This window comes from Arachis hypogaea, chromosome 19, assembly GCF_003086295.3.
Source record: "Arachis hypogaea cultivar Tifrunner chromosome 19, arahy.Tifrunner.gnm2.J5K5, whole genome shotgun sequence".
Classification (NCBI taxonomy): domain Eukaryota; kingdom Viridiplantae; phylum Streptophyta; class Magnoliopsida; order Fabales; family Fabaceae; genus Arachis; species Arachis hypogaea.
Genome location: NC_092054.1, coordinates 34858322 through 34873675, shown reverse-complemented (window position 1 = coordinate 34873675; position 15354 = coordinate 34858322). Strand labels below are relative to the sequence as shown.

Sequence of the window (15354 nt, the reverse complement as noted above, 5' to 3'; positions counted from 1 at the left end):
AAGCTCTGCTAGTTGCTTGGCAAACACCTTGTTTTGGGCTAGAATTGTATCAACATGGTTCAGCTCCATGACTCCCTTAGTGTTGTGCCTTTCTGATGCATAGTAGTACTCATTCTCAGCCACTGTCTCAATCACTTCAATGGCCTCTTCCACAGTCTTTTTCCTGTTCAATGAACCTCCTGATGAATGGTCTACAGCCTTCCTTGATTCATAAGAGAGTCCATCATAGAAGATATGCAATTGCACCCAATCATGGAACATGTCTGGTGGGCATTTCCTTGTCAAGTCCTTGAATCTCTCCCATGCCTCGTAGAGAGTTTCACCATCTTGTTGTCTAAAAGTTTGAACCTCAGATCGAAGCCTATTGACCTTTTGTGGGGGGTAGAAACGTGCCAGAAACTTGCTTTCCACCTCATCCCATGTTGTTAGACTCCCCCTTGGGAATGATTCCAGCCACTTAGCTGCTTTGTCCCTAAGTGAAAATGGGAACAAAAGCAGTTTATAGGCATCTTCCTGGACTCCATTGGACTTCACAGTGTCACAAATTCTCAGGAATTTTGTGAGATGTTGGTTGGGATCTTCATTAGCACTTCCACCAAATGAACAATGATTCTCCACAAGTGATATTAGCTGTGGTTTGAGTTCAAAGTTGTTGGCCTGAATGGGTGGTTTCTGGATGCTGCTACCACAATTCCCAGAGGTTGGGTTTATGTATGAACTAAGAACCCTCCTCTCAGGAATGGCATTGTTTCCATCAGCTCTCTCATGGTTGTGAACTTCTCTATCCATGTTGAGATCTAAAGCTTCCTCAAAATTGTCCTCAGATTCTCCTTCAGATTCCTCTTCTCCCACTACTCTCTTCCCTCTTGCTTCCCTTCTCAGTCTATGAAGGGTCCTCTCTGGTTCGGTATATGGAGGAGTTGATGTCTCTCCTCTCCTACCTGTCATACAAGAACACAGCACAGGCACAAACTAGTGAAATACTCTTGGTTAATGGAAGAGTATGGTTAGAGCAATTGAGGAATTAATTCAAACAGTTAGTGAGTCAGTGAGTTAGTTGCTTAAATTTAAAGGCATAAAGAAAGAAAGCATGTAACCGAGTGCAAAAATTAAAATTCAACAAGTAACTTGAACAGAATTAACAAAGCAAGAGAAATTGCTCAATCTAGTTAACTTCCAATTTGAGAATTGTCATTCGAAAACCAATCCCCGGCAACGGCGCCATAAACTTGATGCGCATAAACTAGTTATGCTACGATTTAGGAAATGGCACGATCGGCAAAATTCCTTCCGGCAAGTGCACCGGTTATCGTCAAGTAAAAACTCACAATAGAGTGAGGTCGAATCCCACAAGGATTGGTTGAGTGAGCAATTCGGATTAGAAGTGTGTTCTAGTTGAGCGGAATCAAGATTGAGATGAGAATTGCGGAATGTAAAATTGGCGGGAAAAGTAAATGACAAGAAATTGAAATGGCGGAATCTTAAATTGCATGAATTAAAGAGCAGAAACTAAATTGCTGAAATTAAAAGGGAATGGGGGTGATTGCATGAATTGAGTTGCAGAATGTAAAGAGAAGATGTAATCAGAATTGGGGGATTCATTGGGTTATAGGAGATATTGAGATCTCCGAATCAAAACATATTTATCTCTTCCTCAAGCAATGCGTTCATTGAATTTTGCTTGGCAATCTTATATGATTGGATCCCAATCCCTTGGCTCACCAATTCTCTCTAAAAATGAACAAATTCCCAATCCCTTGGTTTAAATGTTCATAAGAAGAGATGATGCTCGATCACTGATTATACCACACAGTTTCATGAACCACAATTTGGTAGGATTACATGTCACACTATCCATCCAAACCCCAATCCAATTCACTGTGAGAAAGCTTCTCTAGCATGAATCCTCCATTCCTTTCCCAAGGTTCCGAAGGATTCCAATTATGGGTAGTTTCTTTCCCAAGACAACTACCCAATGGAATTAGATCGAGAAGCTTTCTAACAAAGTTCAAGAGAAAAGATTGAAGAAGAAGATAAACTATTATTGATTCATTGAATTACAATAGAGCTCCCTAACCCAATGAAAGGGGGTTTAGTGAGTCATAGCTCTGAATTCAATTACAAAGATATGAAAACTAGCTAAAAGTGAAGGTAAAAGTTCTCTCTAACTTAAATTCTATCCTATTTATACACTTTCTATATTGAGCTTCTGTTGTGTTTCTTGGGCTTTGAGGCCTCTCCCTGCTTTCCTTTTGCCTTGGGTTTATGATCCATAATCTTGATGAGGCTGCTGGTCCAAATTCTGTAACATTCATTGAGCCAACTTAGTGATAATCAAATAATGGCACATGACTCAATAAATTGAAATTTCAGACTCATCAATCCTTCAGGCCCAATCCCATAAACCATGATATTCAATTGGGTTTCATACCAGAATAAGTTTAAGTTAATGTTTGTGCTCAAATACTAACTTAAACCACAATATCTTTGGTCCAGAAACCTTTTCCAAGAGTGGCGTTTAAGTTGCAGTTTAAGCTTAAACTGCAGCTTAAACGCCAGACACTTCCAGTGAGGCCTTTTGTAGAAGCACGTTTAAGCTTTAGTTTAAGGTTAAACTGAAGCTTAAACGTGGAAATGGAAGAAGGCAGCCCTGGAGAGTCATGTAGTCGAACACGTTTAAGCTCCAGTTTGAGGTCAAACTGAAGCTTAAACGTGGATATAGGAAGGGCAGCCCTGGAGGTCGAACACGTTTAACCTCCAGTTTAAGGTCAAACTGGAGGTTAAACGTGGAAATGGAAGGAGGCATCCTGGAGGTCGAACACGTTTAACCTCCAGTTTAAGGTTAAACTGGAGGTTAAACGTGGAAGCTTAGAAAGGTAGCCCTGGAGGTGTCGAACACGTTTAAGCTCCAGTTTGAGGTCAAACTGGAGCTTAAACGTGGAAATGGAGAGAGCAACCCTGGAGGAGAAAACTTGGTCGAACACGTTTAAGCTCCAGTTTGAGGTCAAACTGGAGCTTAAACGTGGAACTCCTTCCTGAGTGGCATTATCATTCTGGCGTTTAACCTCCAGTTTAAGGTCAAACTGGAGGTTAAACTTCAATTCCAGCATTTCTTAGCCTTCATGATTCTGGCGTTTAAGCTCCAGTTTAGGCTTAAACTGGAACTTAAACTTCACATGTGATATTCAAGCTTCCTTTATTGATTTTGTTGCTTCCTTGCCTAGCCTCTTCTTCCCTGAAATCATCCAAACAATTGCATCAAAGTCTTGCAAAATTTCATGAGAAATCTTCCATTCATAGCATTCAAGTAATATAACTAAAACTCATGGATATTGCATCAAAATCATATTGTTTGGATGGTTCATTGCTTTGTTATTCTTTTAACCATTCTTGGTTACTTTAAGCTCAAGAAAGTGCATAAAACCACTAAAACTAACAGAAAAATACTAGTGAAACTAGCCTAAGATGCCTTGGCATCAATATCTATCCAGGATCAAAAGTTATAAACTCCCAAAGTTACTAATTTAAGAAAACAGAATCTGGCTTTTTCTGCATAATGTATCATCCTTCAAAAATTCATATCTTTAAAACTACAAGTCCAATTGTTCTGAAATTTTACGGCATTAAAATAATAGGAATAAAGTTTTATTTAAAATTGGTTCCATTTCAAAATTCAAACTGAAAAATTTTCAATAGAAGAAACAAGTTGCTGCTGTGTTAAACGTTCTGCAGAAAAACCAGATTTGACATCCCCAATTCAAAAATTTATCATAAATCATAAACTTAATGAAAAAGTCTCAAATTTACCATTTTAGTTCCTTATATCCCCAAGTTTAACCCAGGCTTGGTCTCATGCAATTCCGATCATTACATAAGTAGTTATAGCTTTTCAAAGTTTCTGACTTCGTTTAAAATTATGCAGGAAATCAGATTTTAGAGTTCAACTTTGAAAAACCATAACTAATTTTCTAGTTGATACGAAACCTTAAAAATTGAATTTTCACAATTACACTTAATATAATTTACTTAACATTTAAATTCTCATCATTTCAGTCACTATAGAGCCACTGATTCACTTTCAAAGTTGCTGTTTAATTTCAAGAGAACCTAATTTTCAGTAAACCATTTTGTATTCAAAATCCAACCCTTCAATACCCCTCAAAACCAATTCCAAATCAACCACCAACCAAGTTTATTAACATTACAATATACCAAATAACAGCTCAACGGCAACAAATCCAACATAACCCATTAAAATTCAGAAATTCTCAATAATTAGTCATCAAACAATTCCCAATCCACATAATCAATCAATATCACTAATCAACAATTCCAAATCACAATCTCAACCATTCCAATCACAATTTCAGCCACAATTCAATATTCACATAATCAATCAATTACTCACAGCTATTAAATCTATTTGCAGTTATTCAATAAACCTTGTAGGCATTCTTAAATTGAAATCGTTTAAACCCCCTACCTCGATTAGCTAAACCGGAAGGAATTAACCACGATAAACCTGCTCTTTTTGAATTCATAGCAGCAGCAACAATTCCAACATAATTGGGACACGGCAGCAGCATCAACCATGATCACACTCGCAACAACAACAATTTTGATAGCCCCAGCAGAACACAACAACACTAAAACAAAGGTATCGGCTACCGTAATTAAAATAAGAATATAACAGAGAAACAAAATGCTAAATAGAACAAGAGTGGAAACATTACAGGGTTAGAATGGAGGTTCAGAGTCAAAATGAAGAAGATGGCGCAACAGTTTGTCTTCTCTAGCGATGAGCTCCAATTGTGGCGATTCCAACGAATACAGTATAATTAGGAATATTAGAGGCCGAGACAGGATCATTTCAAAGCGACAAGGGTTCAGAAATGGTAACTCTAGTAGCTAGGACAGAATTGACTCACCCATAACGATAGCGGCGACCAGGAATTCCAAAGACAAACCCTAGTAGCAACGGCAGCGGCGCTGCCTCCTCCTAGTCGTCGTGTTCTCCTTCTTCCTGTACGCGTTCTACTTCGCTCATCACCCCACTTCACGCAGTGGCGTTCTCCTCTTGTAGTGACTTGAACGGCGGCGGCGATCCCAAACAGAGACAGCGACATCGTCTCCCCTTCTCTCCACGCGCAGCAGCTCTGATCGATGATGGTAGCAGCGACGGATGCACGAGGATGATGAAGTCGAAGCCTTCTTGATCATCCCAGCGTCTTCCTCCTATTCCCTTACTCCCCGACTCCCGACTTCCTCCATCTCCCGACTATCGAGCTCCCCTTTCTCTCTTCACTGTTTCTTTCCTTTTCTCTGAACGTATGTAGTGTGCGTTTTGTGAAATTAGGGTATCAATTAGGAAATTTGTGATCTTAAATTAAATTAGGTTTTGATTTGATAAATTAGGGAAAAATATATACAAGTAATATAACAATTTTATAAAATATTTATGATAGGATAACAATTTAGAATTTAAATATAATGCTATAAAGATTACTTTTAAAATACATAAAATTTTATTTATTAATCTATTAACGAGCTCAAATAATTATTTTTAATTTAAATCATAAAATAAATATACTAATCACATTTTTATAAAATGTAGTTTAAACTCAATATTCAATTATTCAAATTAAATGATATAATTTTTTTTATTATTTTTCTATCACCGAAACTTTAATTTTAATTTACAAAATATCTAATTATAATAAAATTACTTAAACTTTAAGTATTTATAAAAATCTATTTAATCATTCCTAATAAATTAATCTCTAAAGCTCAAACTAATAAAATAAACCATAATTCATTCATAATAGAAATTATTTAAATTAAATTATATAATACTCCCATTTCTAAATTTTATTTCCAAAGAATATGAAATAACCAATTATAAAAATTACATAAGAATATTAATCAACTTAAACTCCAAATATTAATAAAACTAATTTAATTACTCTTAATTAATTAATTTATAAAATAAGATATCAAATTAATAAAATAAATCGTAACCTTTTTCAGGATAAAAGTTACTTAAATTAAATTGTACAATTCTTTCTTATTTTTCAATTACTAAAATTATACAAAATATTCTATTATAATAAAATTACTTAAAAATATTAATTGATTCAAAATAAAACTATCTCCGAATCTATTTAATTAGTTCTAATAAAATAATTTCTAAAATTATAAAGTTTAAACTTAATAAGATAAATTCACAATTTATTCATATTTAGGTTTCCAAAAACGCGGGATGTTACAGTTTTTACTTTTGATAAGTTTAGATCATATCTTATTGGCTCAAAGTAGTTGTGTTCACTGATCATGCAGCACTCAAATACTTGCTTACCAAACAAGAATCTAAGCCCAGACTAATAAGGTGGATTCTGCTGCTCCAAGAATTTGATATTGAGATTAAAGATAGGAGTGGAGCAGAGAACAAGGTAGCTGACCACCTCTCAAGGATCCCACAAGAAGAAGAAATGCAGCAAGTAGCAGTTAATGAAAGCTTCCCTGATGAACAATTGATGATGATACGAGTAGCCCCTTGGTTTGCAGACATAGCTAACTTCAAGGCTATTGGGGAGCTACCAACCAACATCAATAAGCACATGAGGAGGAAGCTAATTAAGGATGCCAAACACTACATCTGGGATGACCCCTATCTGTTCAAAAAGTGTGCTGATGAAATCCTAAGAAGGTGTATATCCCATGAAGAAGGGCAGGAAGTGTTATGGTAGTGCCATGGATCCGCATATGGAGGTCACTTCAGTGGAGAAAGAACAGCAGCAAAAGTATTTCAATCCGGATTTTACTGGCCAACAATGTTTAAGGATGCCAAGGAAATGGTGTCAAGGTTTGATGAATGCCAAAGAGCTGGTAATCTAACCAAGAGAAATGAGATGCCACAGTAATTCATACTAGAGTTGGAGCTATTTGATGTCTGGGGGATTGATTTCATGGGACCCTTCCCAACTTCCTACTCAAATAGCTACAAATTAGTGGCTGTTGATTATGTCTCAAGGTAGGTAGAAGCCATAGCCACTGCAACAAATGACAACAAGGTTGTGATAAGCTTCTTGAGAAGGAACATCTTCAGCAGATTTGGAGTTCCCAGAGCTCTCATTAGTGATGGAGGGACACACTTCTACAACAAACAACTCGAGACACTCCTTCTCAGATATGGAGTAAAGCACAAAGTGGCAACCCCATACCACCCACAGACCAACGGGCAAGCTGAAATCTCCAACAGAGAGCTGAAATAAATCCTTGAAAAAATTGTTGGAAGCTCAAAAAAGGATTGCTCTACGAAACTGGATGATGTACTATGGGCCTACAGAACAGCCTATAAGACTCCCATTGGGATGTCTCCATACCAACTGGTATATGGCAAGGCTTATCACTTACCAGTTGAACTTGAGCATAGAGCATTTTGGGCTCTAAAAATGTTAAACTATGATGAGCAAGCTATTGGAGAAAAGAGATTAATGCAACTCAATGAGCTGGAGGAGTTTAGAAATCAAGCATATGAGAATGAAAAAATCTACAAAGAGAACACAAAAAGGTAGCATGACCAAAAGATAGCAAGAAGGGAGTTTACTAAAGGACAGAAGGTGTTACTCTACAACTCAAGACTCAAGTTCTTCCCTGGGAAACTTAAGTCTCGATGGTCAGGACCTTTCACCATACTCAAGGTGTTTCCTTATGGTCATGTGGAGCTCATAGAGGACAAGACTCAGAGAACTTTTACTGTCAATGGCCATAGACTCAAGCACTACTAGGGAGGCTCCTTAGAGGAGCAGAGAGTGAGTTACAAGCTGATGACAAGTCATCCTAGCCTGTTTTAACTAGTCTTTTTCTTTTGTTTTCATTAGAATTATGCACTTTCTTGAGCTACAAGCAAGCTAATTGAGTAGATTTTCATGTTTCCCTTGATTGAACCAACCATATATGAATTCATGCCATTTCATGAGGTTTTATGCTATATTTGTTGCATATTATGAAAGAATGAAGATCTCATGATTTTGAGCATAGCTTTGATGAGTTTGGTTGATTAATGATAGGTGAAGAAAGCTTGGAGAAAGGTTGAAGCAAAGAGGAATGGCTAGGAGTGAAGAGAGGACAATGGAATAAGTGAAATTGAACCAGGAAGCAAGAAGTTAGCCCCAACGTTAGCCCCCTAACTTGGAGGCTAACGTTGGAACTTGAAATTTCCTCCCTGGCCATCCCACGTTTGCGCCAACGTTAGCCCCCTAACTTGGAGGCTAACATTGGCACATGAATTCCTCCCTGGGCCACCAACGTTTGCGCCAACGTTAGACCCCTAACTTGGGGGCTAACGTTGGCACATGAATTTCAAGGGAGAAGGGCTAACGTTGGCACATGAAAGCATAAGGGAGAGAGGCCAACGTTTGCGCCAACGTTAGCCCCCTAACTTGGAGGCTAACGTTGGCGCCACTAGCACCAAGGGAAGGCCAACGTTAGGGTCAAAGTTAGACCCCTAACGTTGGCACCAACGTCCAAACCAGAAAAATGTGCCAACTGATATGAAAAGTTGGAGCCAAAGTTAGACCCCTAAACCCTAAACCCCTAACTTTGGCTCAAACTTTTGGTCCAACTTTGGCTAACTTCAAAACCGGTTCAATTGGTTCACTTTGGTTCTTCTTCAAACTTCAAGAGCAATCAACCAAGGCCTCTTTCAACCCAATTCCACCAAGAGCAAAGGCCCAACTCAAGGCTTTAAGATCATTTGAAGAAAGTGTATAAATAGGATAGAATTCAAGTTATTCAGAGAGCTTTCCTTTTGGAATTTTCATAATAGTTTTCGGAGAGCTTTTGAACTTTAATTTCTTTGTTTCCATTGCTTTCAATTTCATTTTACTTTTGTCTTGGATCTTGGATTGGAGAATTGAAGAAATTCTGTTTCAATCTCAATCTTGGATCTCTCTGTTTATTTACTGCTTAATTGAATTTCTGTTTCTGTTACTTACTTCTCATCTAATTCCTTTGCAATTTACAATTCCCTTGCAATTGTTCTTGTTGGATCTAGGAAGGCATTGAGATCTAGACTTGGTTTTCTAGTCTCTGGGTCCTGAGATCCAAATCTCCAATTTACATTCTGTTCCTTACTTTCTTATGTTCACTTACTTTTCTGCTTCATATCCGGTTCAATCCCAATTCCCTTTTACCCTTCTGTTTGATGCAATTTAATTTTTCCTTGTTTAATTTCTGCAAATCCACATCCCAATCCCCTTTACATTTCAAGCAATTTACATTCCTTGCAATTTAAGATTCCGCAATTTACATTTCTTGCATTCTAAGTTTCTGCCATTTAATTTCTTGTTCTTTAAGTTTCAGCCATTTAATTCTTGTTCTCTTTAATTCAATGCAATTTAATTCTGCAAGTCACAAAACCATCAACCAAATCTTGATTCGCTTGACTAAATCAACCACTAAACTAAAATTGCTCAATCCTTCAATCCCTGTGGGATCGACCTCACTCCCGTGAGTTTTTATTACTTGATGCGACCCGGTGCACTTGCCGGTTAGATTTGTGGTGTTTTGGGAGAGATTCGTTTCTCACCAAAATATCTCATCAAGTTTTTGGCGCCGTTGCCGGGGATTGATTAGATTGACAATGATTAAGTGAGGTGGTAATCTAGATCAAGCACTTTTTCTTTAATTTTGATTAACCCACTAAATGTTTGATTTTTTGCTTAAGCTAACTAAAACTTCATTCTAGCAATAGATTGAAGTGTTACTGGTTTGTGTGCTCTTATGCTCTGCTTGTATGTCAGGTACAAGAAGAACCATACCCAATTTTCATGAACAAGACGAAAGAACTCTCAGGAGGTTAAGGAGAGCTGAAAGAGGGAAAAGTATTGTTGGAGAAGAAGAATCAGACGAAGAATTCTAAGAGATGGATGAACATTTAACCAATCCACCAGGTGGAGAAGACAACAACAATGGCAACCCACCCCAGAGGAGAGTTTTGGCTTCCTACACCTTTGCAAATCCTAGACATTGTGGGAGCAGCATCTTGGCTCCAAATGTCAATGCTAACAATTTTGAACTCAAGCCACAACTCATCACTTTGGTTCAGAACAATTGCTCTTTTGGTGGAGGACCACTTGAGGACCCACATCAACATTTATCCACTTTCTTGAGGATATGCAACACTGTCAAAACTAATGGAGTGCCCCCTGACAGTTACAAGCAGATGCTATTCCCATTTTCTCTCAGGGACAAGGCCACTCAATGGTTAGAATCTTTTCCAAGAGACAGCATCAACAACTGGGATGATTTGGTAACTAAGTTCCTTGCAAAATTTTATCTACCTCAGAGGATTATAAGGTTAAAGGCTGAGATTCAAACATTTACACAAATGGAGGCCGAACCCATCTATGAGGCATGGGAAAGGTACAAAGCTCTGATCAGGAAATGTCCCTCCTGTGGAAAGACTAGCTTTAGAGGGATCCAAATCAATCAGCAAATTCCAATTTCAATCAATAGCTGAGTTTGACAACTCAAGTGTCACCAATTACTCAACCAAAGCAAAGGGAGAAAATTTTAAATTATTTATATCATAAATAGAAGAAAGCAATCATAAATAGGAAATACCTCAAATTGCATTAAATAAAGAAATCAATTCTTACATGGAGTTCATAAGCCAAATTGAAAAGATAAATAACAATTAAAGTAATAGAATAAATAAAAGTAGAAAATAAATTAAAGGAACATTGAACCTGGAATGAAGAGAAGTAGCCTAATCATAATATAAATCCTAAATCCTAAATCCTAATCCTAAATCCTAAGAGAGAGGAGAGAGCCTCTCTCTCTAAAAGCTACATCTAAAACCTAAAATTATGAATAATGAATGTTGTATCAATTGTTTTTTTAATGAATGGATTGATTCTTCCACTTTATAGCCTCTAATCTGTGTTTTCTGGGCCAAAAACTGGGTCAAAAACAGCCCAAAAATTGCTCCCAGCAATTTCTAGTATGTAGAGGTCGCTGCAAAGTCACGTGGAAGCGTCGTCCACGCGTTAGCATGGATTGAGTTTTTGCCAAGTCACGTGTCCGTGTGATCCATGCGTGCGCATCACCTGGCTTCGGGGATGCTATGGTAAATTATATATCGTTACGAAGCCCCGGACGTTATCTTTTCAACGCAACTGGAACCGCGTCATTTGGACCTCTGTAGCTCAAGTTATGGTCGATTTAGTACCAAGAGGTCAGGCTGGACAGCTTTAGTAGTTCCTTCAGTTTCTTGTATTCCTTCCACTTTTGCATGCTTCCTTTCCATCCTCTAAGCCATTCCTGTCCTGTAATTTCTGAAATCACTTAATGCACATATCACAGCATCGAATGGAGAGCACGAAGCATGTTTTCAATCATAGCACAAAATCAAGAAGGAAATTGTAAAACCATACAATTTATATGAATAAGTGAGTAAAGAGTTGATAAAAACCACTCAAATTAGCACAAGATAAACCATAGAATAGTGGTTTATCAGAAGCCCCTCTCCCCTCATCTCAAATATGCATACCTTGGTGAAGAGGATATTCTTCCAGTAATCATCAATTCATCCTTGAGCACACAAAATAAAACCAAACTGATTGAGGTGTTGAAGACTCACAAGACAGCTTTAGAATGGACAATTGATGACATCAAGGGCATTAGTGATGACATGTTACCATGTCATATTTTTTCTATGCTTTTTCCTTTGTTTTCAATAGGTTTTATGCACTTTCTTGAGCCATAAGCAAGCCAAGTGGGTAGATTTTCATGCTTCCTTTGATTTAATCAACCATGTATGAATTCATGCTATTTCATGAGGTTTTATGCTAAAATTGTCACATATTATGAAAGAATGAATATCTCATGATTTTGAGCATAGCTTTGATGTGTTTGGTTGATTAATGATAGATGAAGAAGGCTTGGAGAAAGGGTGAAGCAAGAAGGAATGGCTAGGAGTAAAGAGAGGACAATGGAATAAGTTGAACCAGGAAGCAAAAACTTTTGGGTGAAAAGTTAGCCTCAAAGTTAGACCCCTAACTTGGAGGCTAACGTTGGCACATGAATTTCTCCCCTGGGCACCAAAAGTTTGCGCCAACGTTAGCCCCCTAACTTGGAGGCTAACGTTGGCACATGAATTCCTCCCTGGCCATCCAACGTTTGCGCCAACGTTAGCCCCCTAACTTGGAGGCTAACGTTGGCACATGAAAATTCAAGGGGGAGCAAAAGTTTGCGCCAACGTTAGCCCCTAACTTTTGGGCTAACGTTGGCGCCATGAGTGTGCAAGGGGTATACTTCCAACAAGAATAACTTGAGCTACAGAGCTCCAAATGAGGTGATTCAAGAAGCATTGGAAAGTAGGAATCAAGATCTTTCCAAACATATATGGCACTGCATGGTGGACACTAAAATTGAGGGAGAAAACTGCCCCGCAATGTGCATAAACGAACATGGTGACAACCTGCAGTGAGGCCAACTGACCTCTGCACCTTCAACGGAGTATTACTCGAGCTGTAGAGCTCCAAATAATGTGCTCCCAACGGCATTGGAAAGTAGACATCCAGGGCTTTCCAACAATGTATAATAGTATGGGATGGACAATATGTTTGAGCCTCCAGAACTGGCGTTTTCGCCAACGTTTGAGGCAAACGTTACCTCAAACGCTGCACACCAAAGCCAGCGACCATGCCCTCTTCAAATGATCATAACTTGAGTTGTAGATGTCCAATTAAAGTGATTCCAAGTGGGTTAGAAAGCTGACATTCAGAACTTTCCAACCATATATGATAGTCTATATTGGGCATAAAATTAGCAACTTGACAAGAGGACAAAGTTGGCGCCACAAGCACACTAGGCAAGGCCAACGTTAGGGTCAAAGTTAGACCCCTAACGTTGGCACCAACGTTGATATCAGCAAATTGTGCTAGCTGATATGAAAAGTTGGAGCCAAAGTTAGACCCCTAACTTTGGCTCAAACTTTTGGACCAACTTTTGCAAACTCAACCCGGTTCAATTCGGTTCCTCTTCAAACTCCAAGAGCAATCAACCAAGGCCTTTATCAACCCAATTCCATCAAGAGCAAGGGCCCAATTGACACCACTCAGAGGCACAAGAGATAGTTAGAATAGAAATTTCATTTTAATTGTAATTTGTTTTGAATTTCATTTTCATTTTGTAGAAATGCCTATAAATAGGCATCTGTTTCATATTTGTGAGGAGGCTGGCTCCACTAGGGAGCACTAGAATTTGAGAGCTCTCTCTTTAATTTTCTTTGTTTTGAATCTTGGGTGGAGAATTGAAGGTGTTCTGTTTCATTCTCCCTCTGAGATTTCTCTTTGTTTTTCTTGCTGTTTTTAATTCACTGCACTTCAAAATTTCAATTCTGTTTTGATTCCCAGCATCCAATTTCCTTTATTCTTCCTGCAATTTAAATTTCCAGTTGCGTGATCTATTGCTCTTTTTAATTTCCAACACCCCAGCCCCTTTACTTTTCATGCAATTTACTTTTCTTGCAATTTAAGTTTCAGCTATTTTACTTTCTTGTTCTTTAACTTACTTGCAATTTTACTTTCTGCATCTTTAAGATTCATTGCAATTTACTTTCTGTTGGCTACATTTCACACAATTCACTGAATGTCAGCTTGACTAAACTAATCACCCACTAAAATTGCTTGATCCATCAATCCCTGTGGGATCGACCTCACTCCCGTGAGTTTTATTACTTGATGCGACCCGGTGCACTTGCCGGTTAGATTCGTGTGTTTTGGGAGAAATTTATTTTTCACCAAAATACTCATCAAGTTTTTGGTGCCGTTGCCGGGGATTGATTAGATCAACAATGATTAAGTGGGTGAGAAGTCTAGATCAAGCATTTTCTTTATTTTTGTTTTCTGTTTCAAAGTGAAACCAAGGTGTTTGAGTTTTTGCCTCACTAAGAAATTCTCATCTCTGATATGAGTAATTTCAATTTTCCTTGGTTGTGTGTTTTACAAAACTCAAATGGAGTTCAACTCATCTTATGATTAAACAAATTCTATGGGATATCACCCACCATCACCAATTTCTAATGATGGATGGGAATATCACCAAGAAACTTCAAATTCTGGGCTCTCCAATTCATGGAGCCATGCTTCAGAACCACAAGATGAGAAAGAAAATCATATTGGACATTTCCCTCCACCACAAAATGATTCAAGTCATTATTCCACTGGTGGCTGGGAGTATTACCAAGAAACTGCAAATTCTGAGCAATCAACTCACATGAGAGATTGTCCAACCTCACCTCCCACTTCTACATTTGAAAATTCTTCATCACCTAAATATGCCTCAACACAAACTTCCACGAACCTAGGCCTCTCAAAGCTAGAGATCATGTTTGAAAAATATGAGAGGGAGGTGCAAAGATCTTGGAACGAGCAAGAAAATTCATTCAAAAACATGGAAGTGATGGCAGGCCAATTGTTGAATGCAAGGAAGGAGAAAATGGAAAAACAAGAATGCAAGGTCCCTGTGTTAAGTGAAATTGCAAAAAAGGAGGAGGTGGAAGAGCAAAATGAAGATCCACTTCAAAAATCCAGAGAATTGTTGAAAAGACAAGAACAATTCATGAAGGAACAACAACAAGCCTGGAAAAGGGAAGAAAGTCTCTTAAAAAATATGAATGAAGATTTAGAGAAAATAAGGAAACACTTAGAACCACTGAGCAAGAAAAATGAAGGCCAATTGATGGATATGAAGGAGAAAGTGGAAGAGCAAGATAAGGAGGCCACTGCATCAAGTGAACTTTCAATGAAGAATGAGGTGGTTGAACCTGAAACTGCACTTGAGATGACAAGAGAACATGAAGACTCACAACTCTCACAAACCTCCCTGGACCAAAACGCCTCAACATTTGAATCCATGATTGAAAGGTATGACGAGGAGATGAAGAAATGTTGGGAAGATCGACAAACATCCCCCATGATAGAGCGATTGAAACAAATGTTGGGTGTAAAAGAGGAAGTGGAGGAGCAAGAAAGTGAAGAAGTCATTCCAAACTCAAGTGAGGCAGAGAAGTACATAAAGGAGGAGTTCATGGAACCACCAATACAAAAGGCTCTGGATGAATACAAAACTCCAACAATCACACAACCACCAAAACATGGATTCAAAGAAGTGAAGGCAATTAACAAAAGCACCAAGAAGAGGATTGTGACCAAACTACCAAGGACAACATTCAAGATGAGGTCAACCACAAGCAATCCAACCCCTGGACCAATAGCAAGCAAGCTCAATCAAGCCATGTACAACAGAAAGCTTGCTGAGAGGAAACCAAGACAGAGGGTAATAGCT

The 15354-nt window shown here is 38.2% G+C and overlaps 1 non-coding gene across 1 annotated transcript; it reads left to right on the top strand.

The window, feature by feature from the left end:
• The first annotated feature begins 259 nt into the window (after positions 1–259).
• LOC112781496 (small nucleolar RNA R71) lies at positions 260–363 on the top strand. Its single transcript, XR_003192271.1, has one exon. It is a non-coding gene; the product is annotated as a small nucleolar RNA R71 (small nucleolar RNA).
• Positions 364–15354: the final 14991 nt, after the last annotated feature.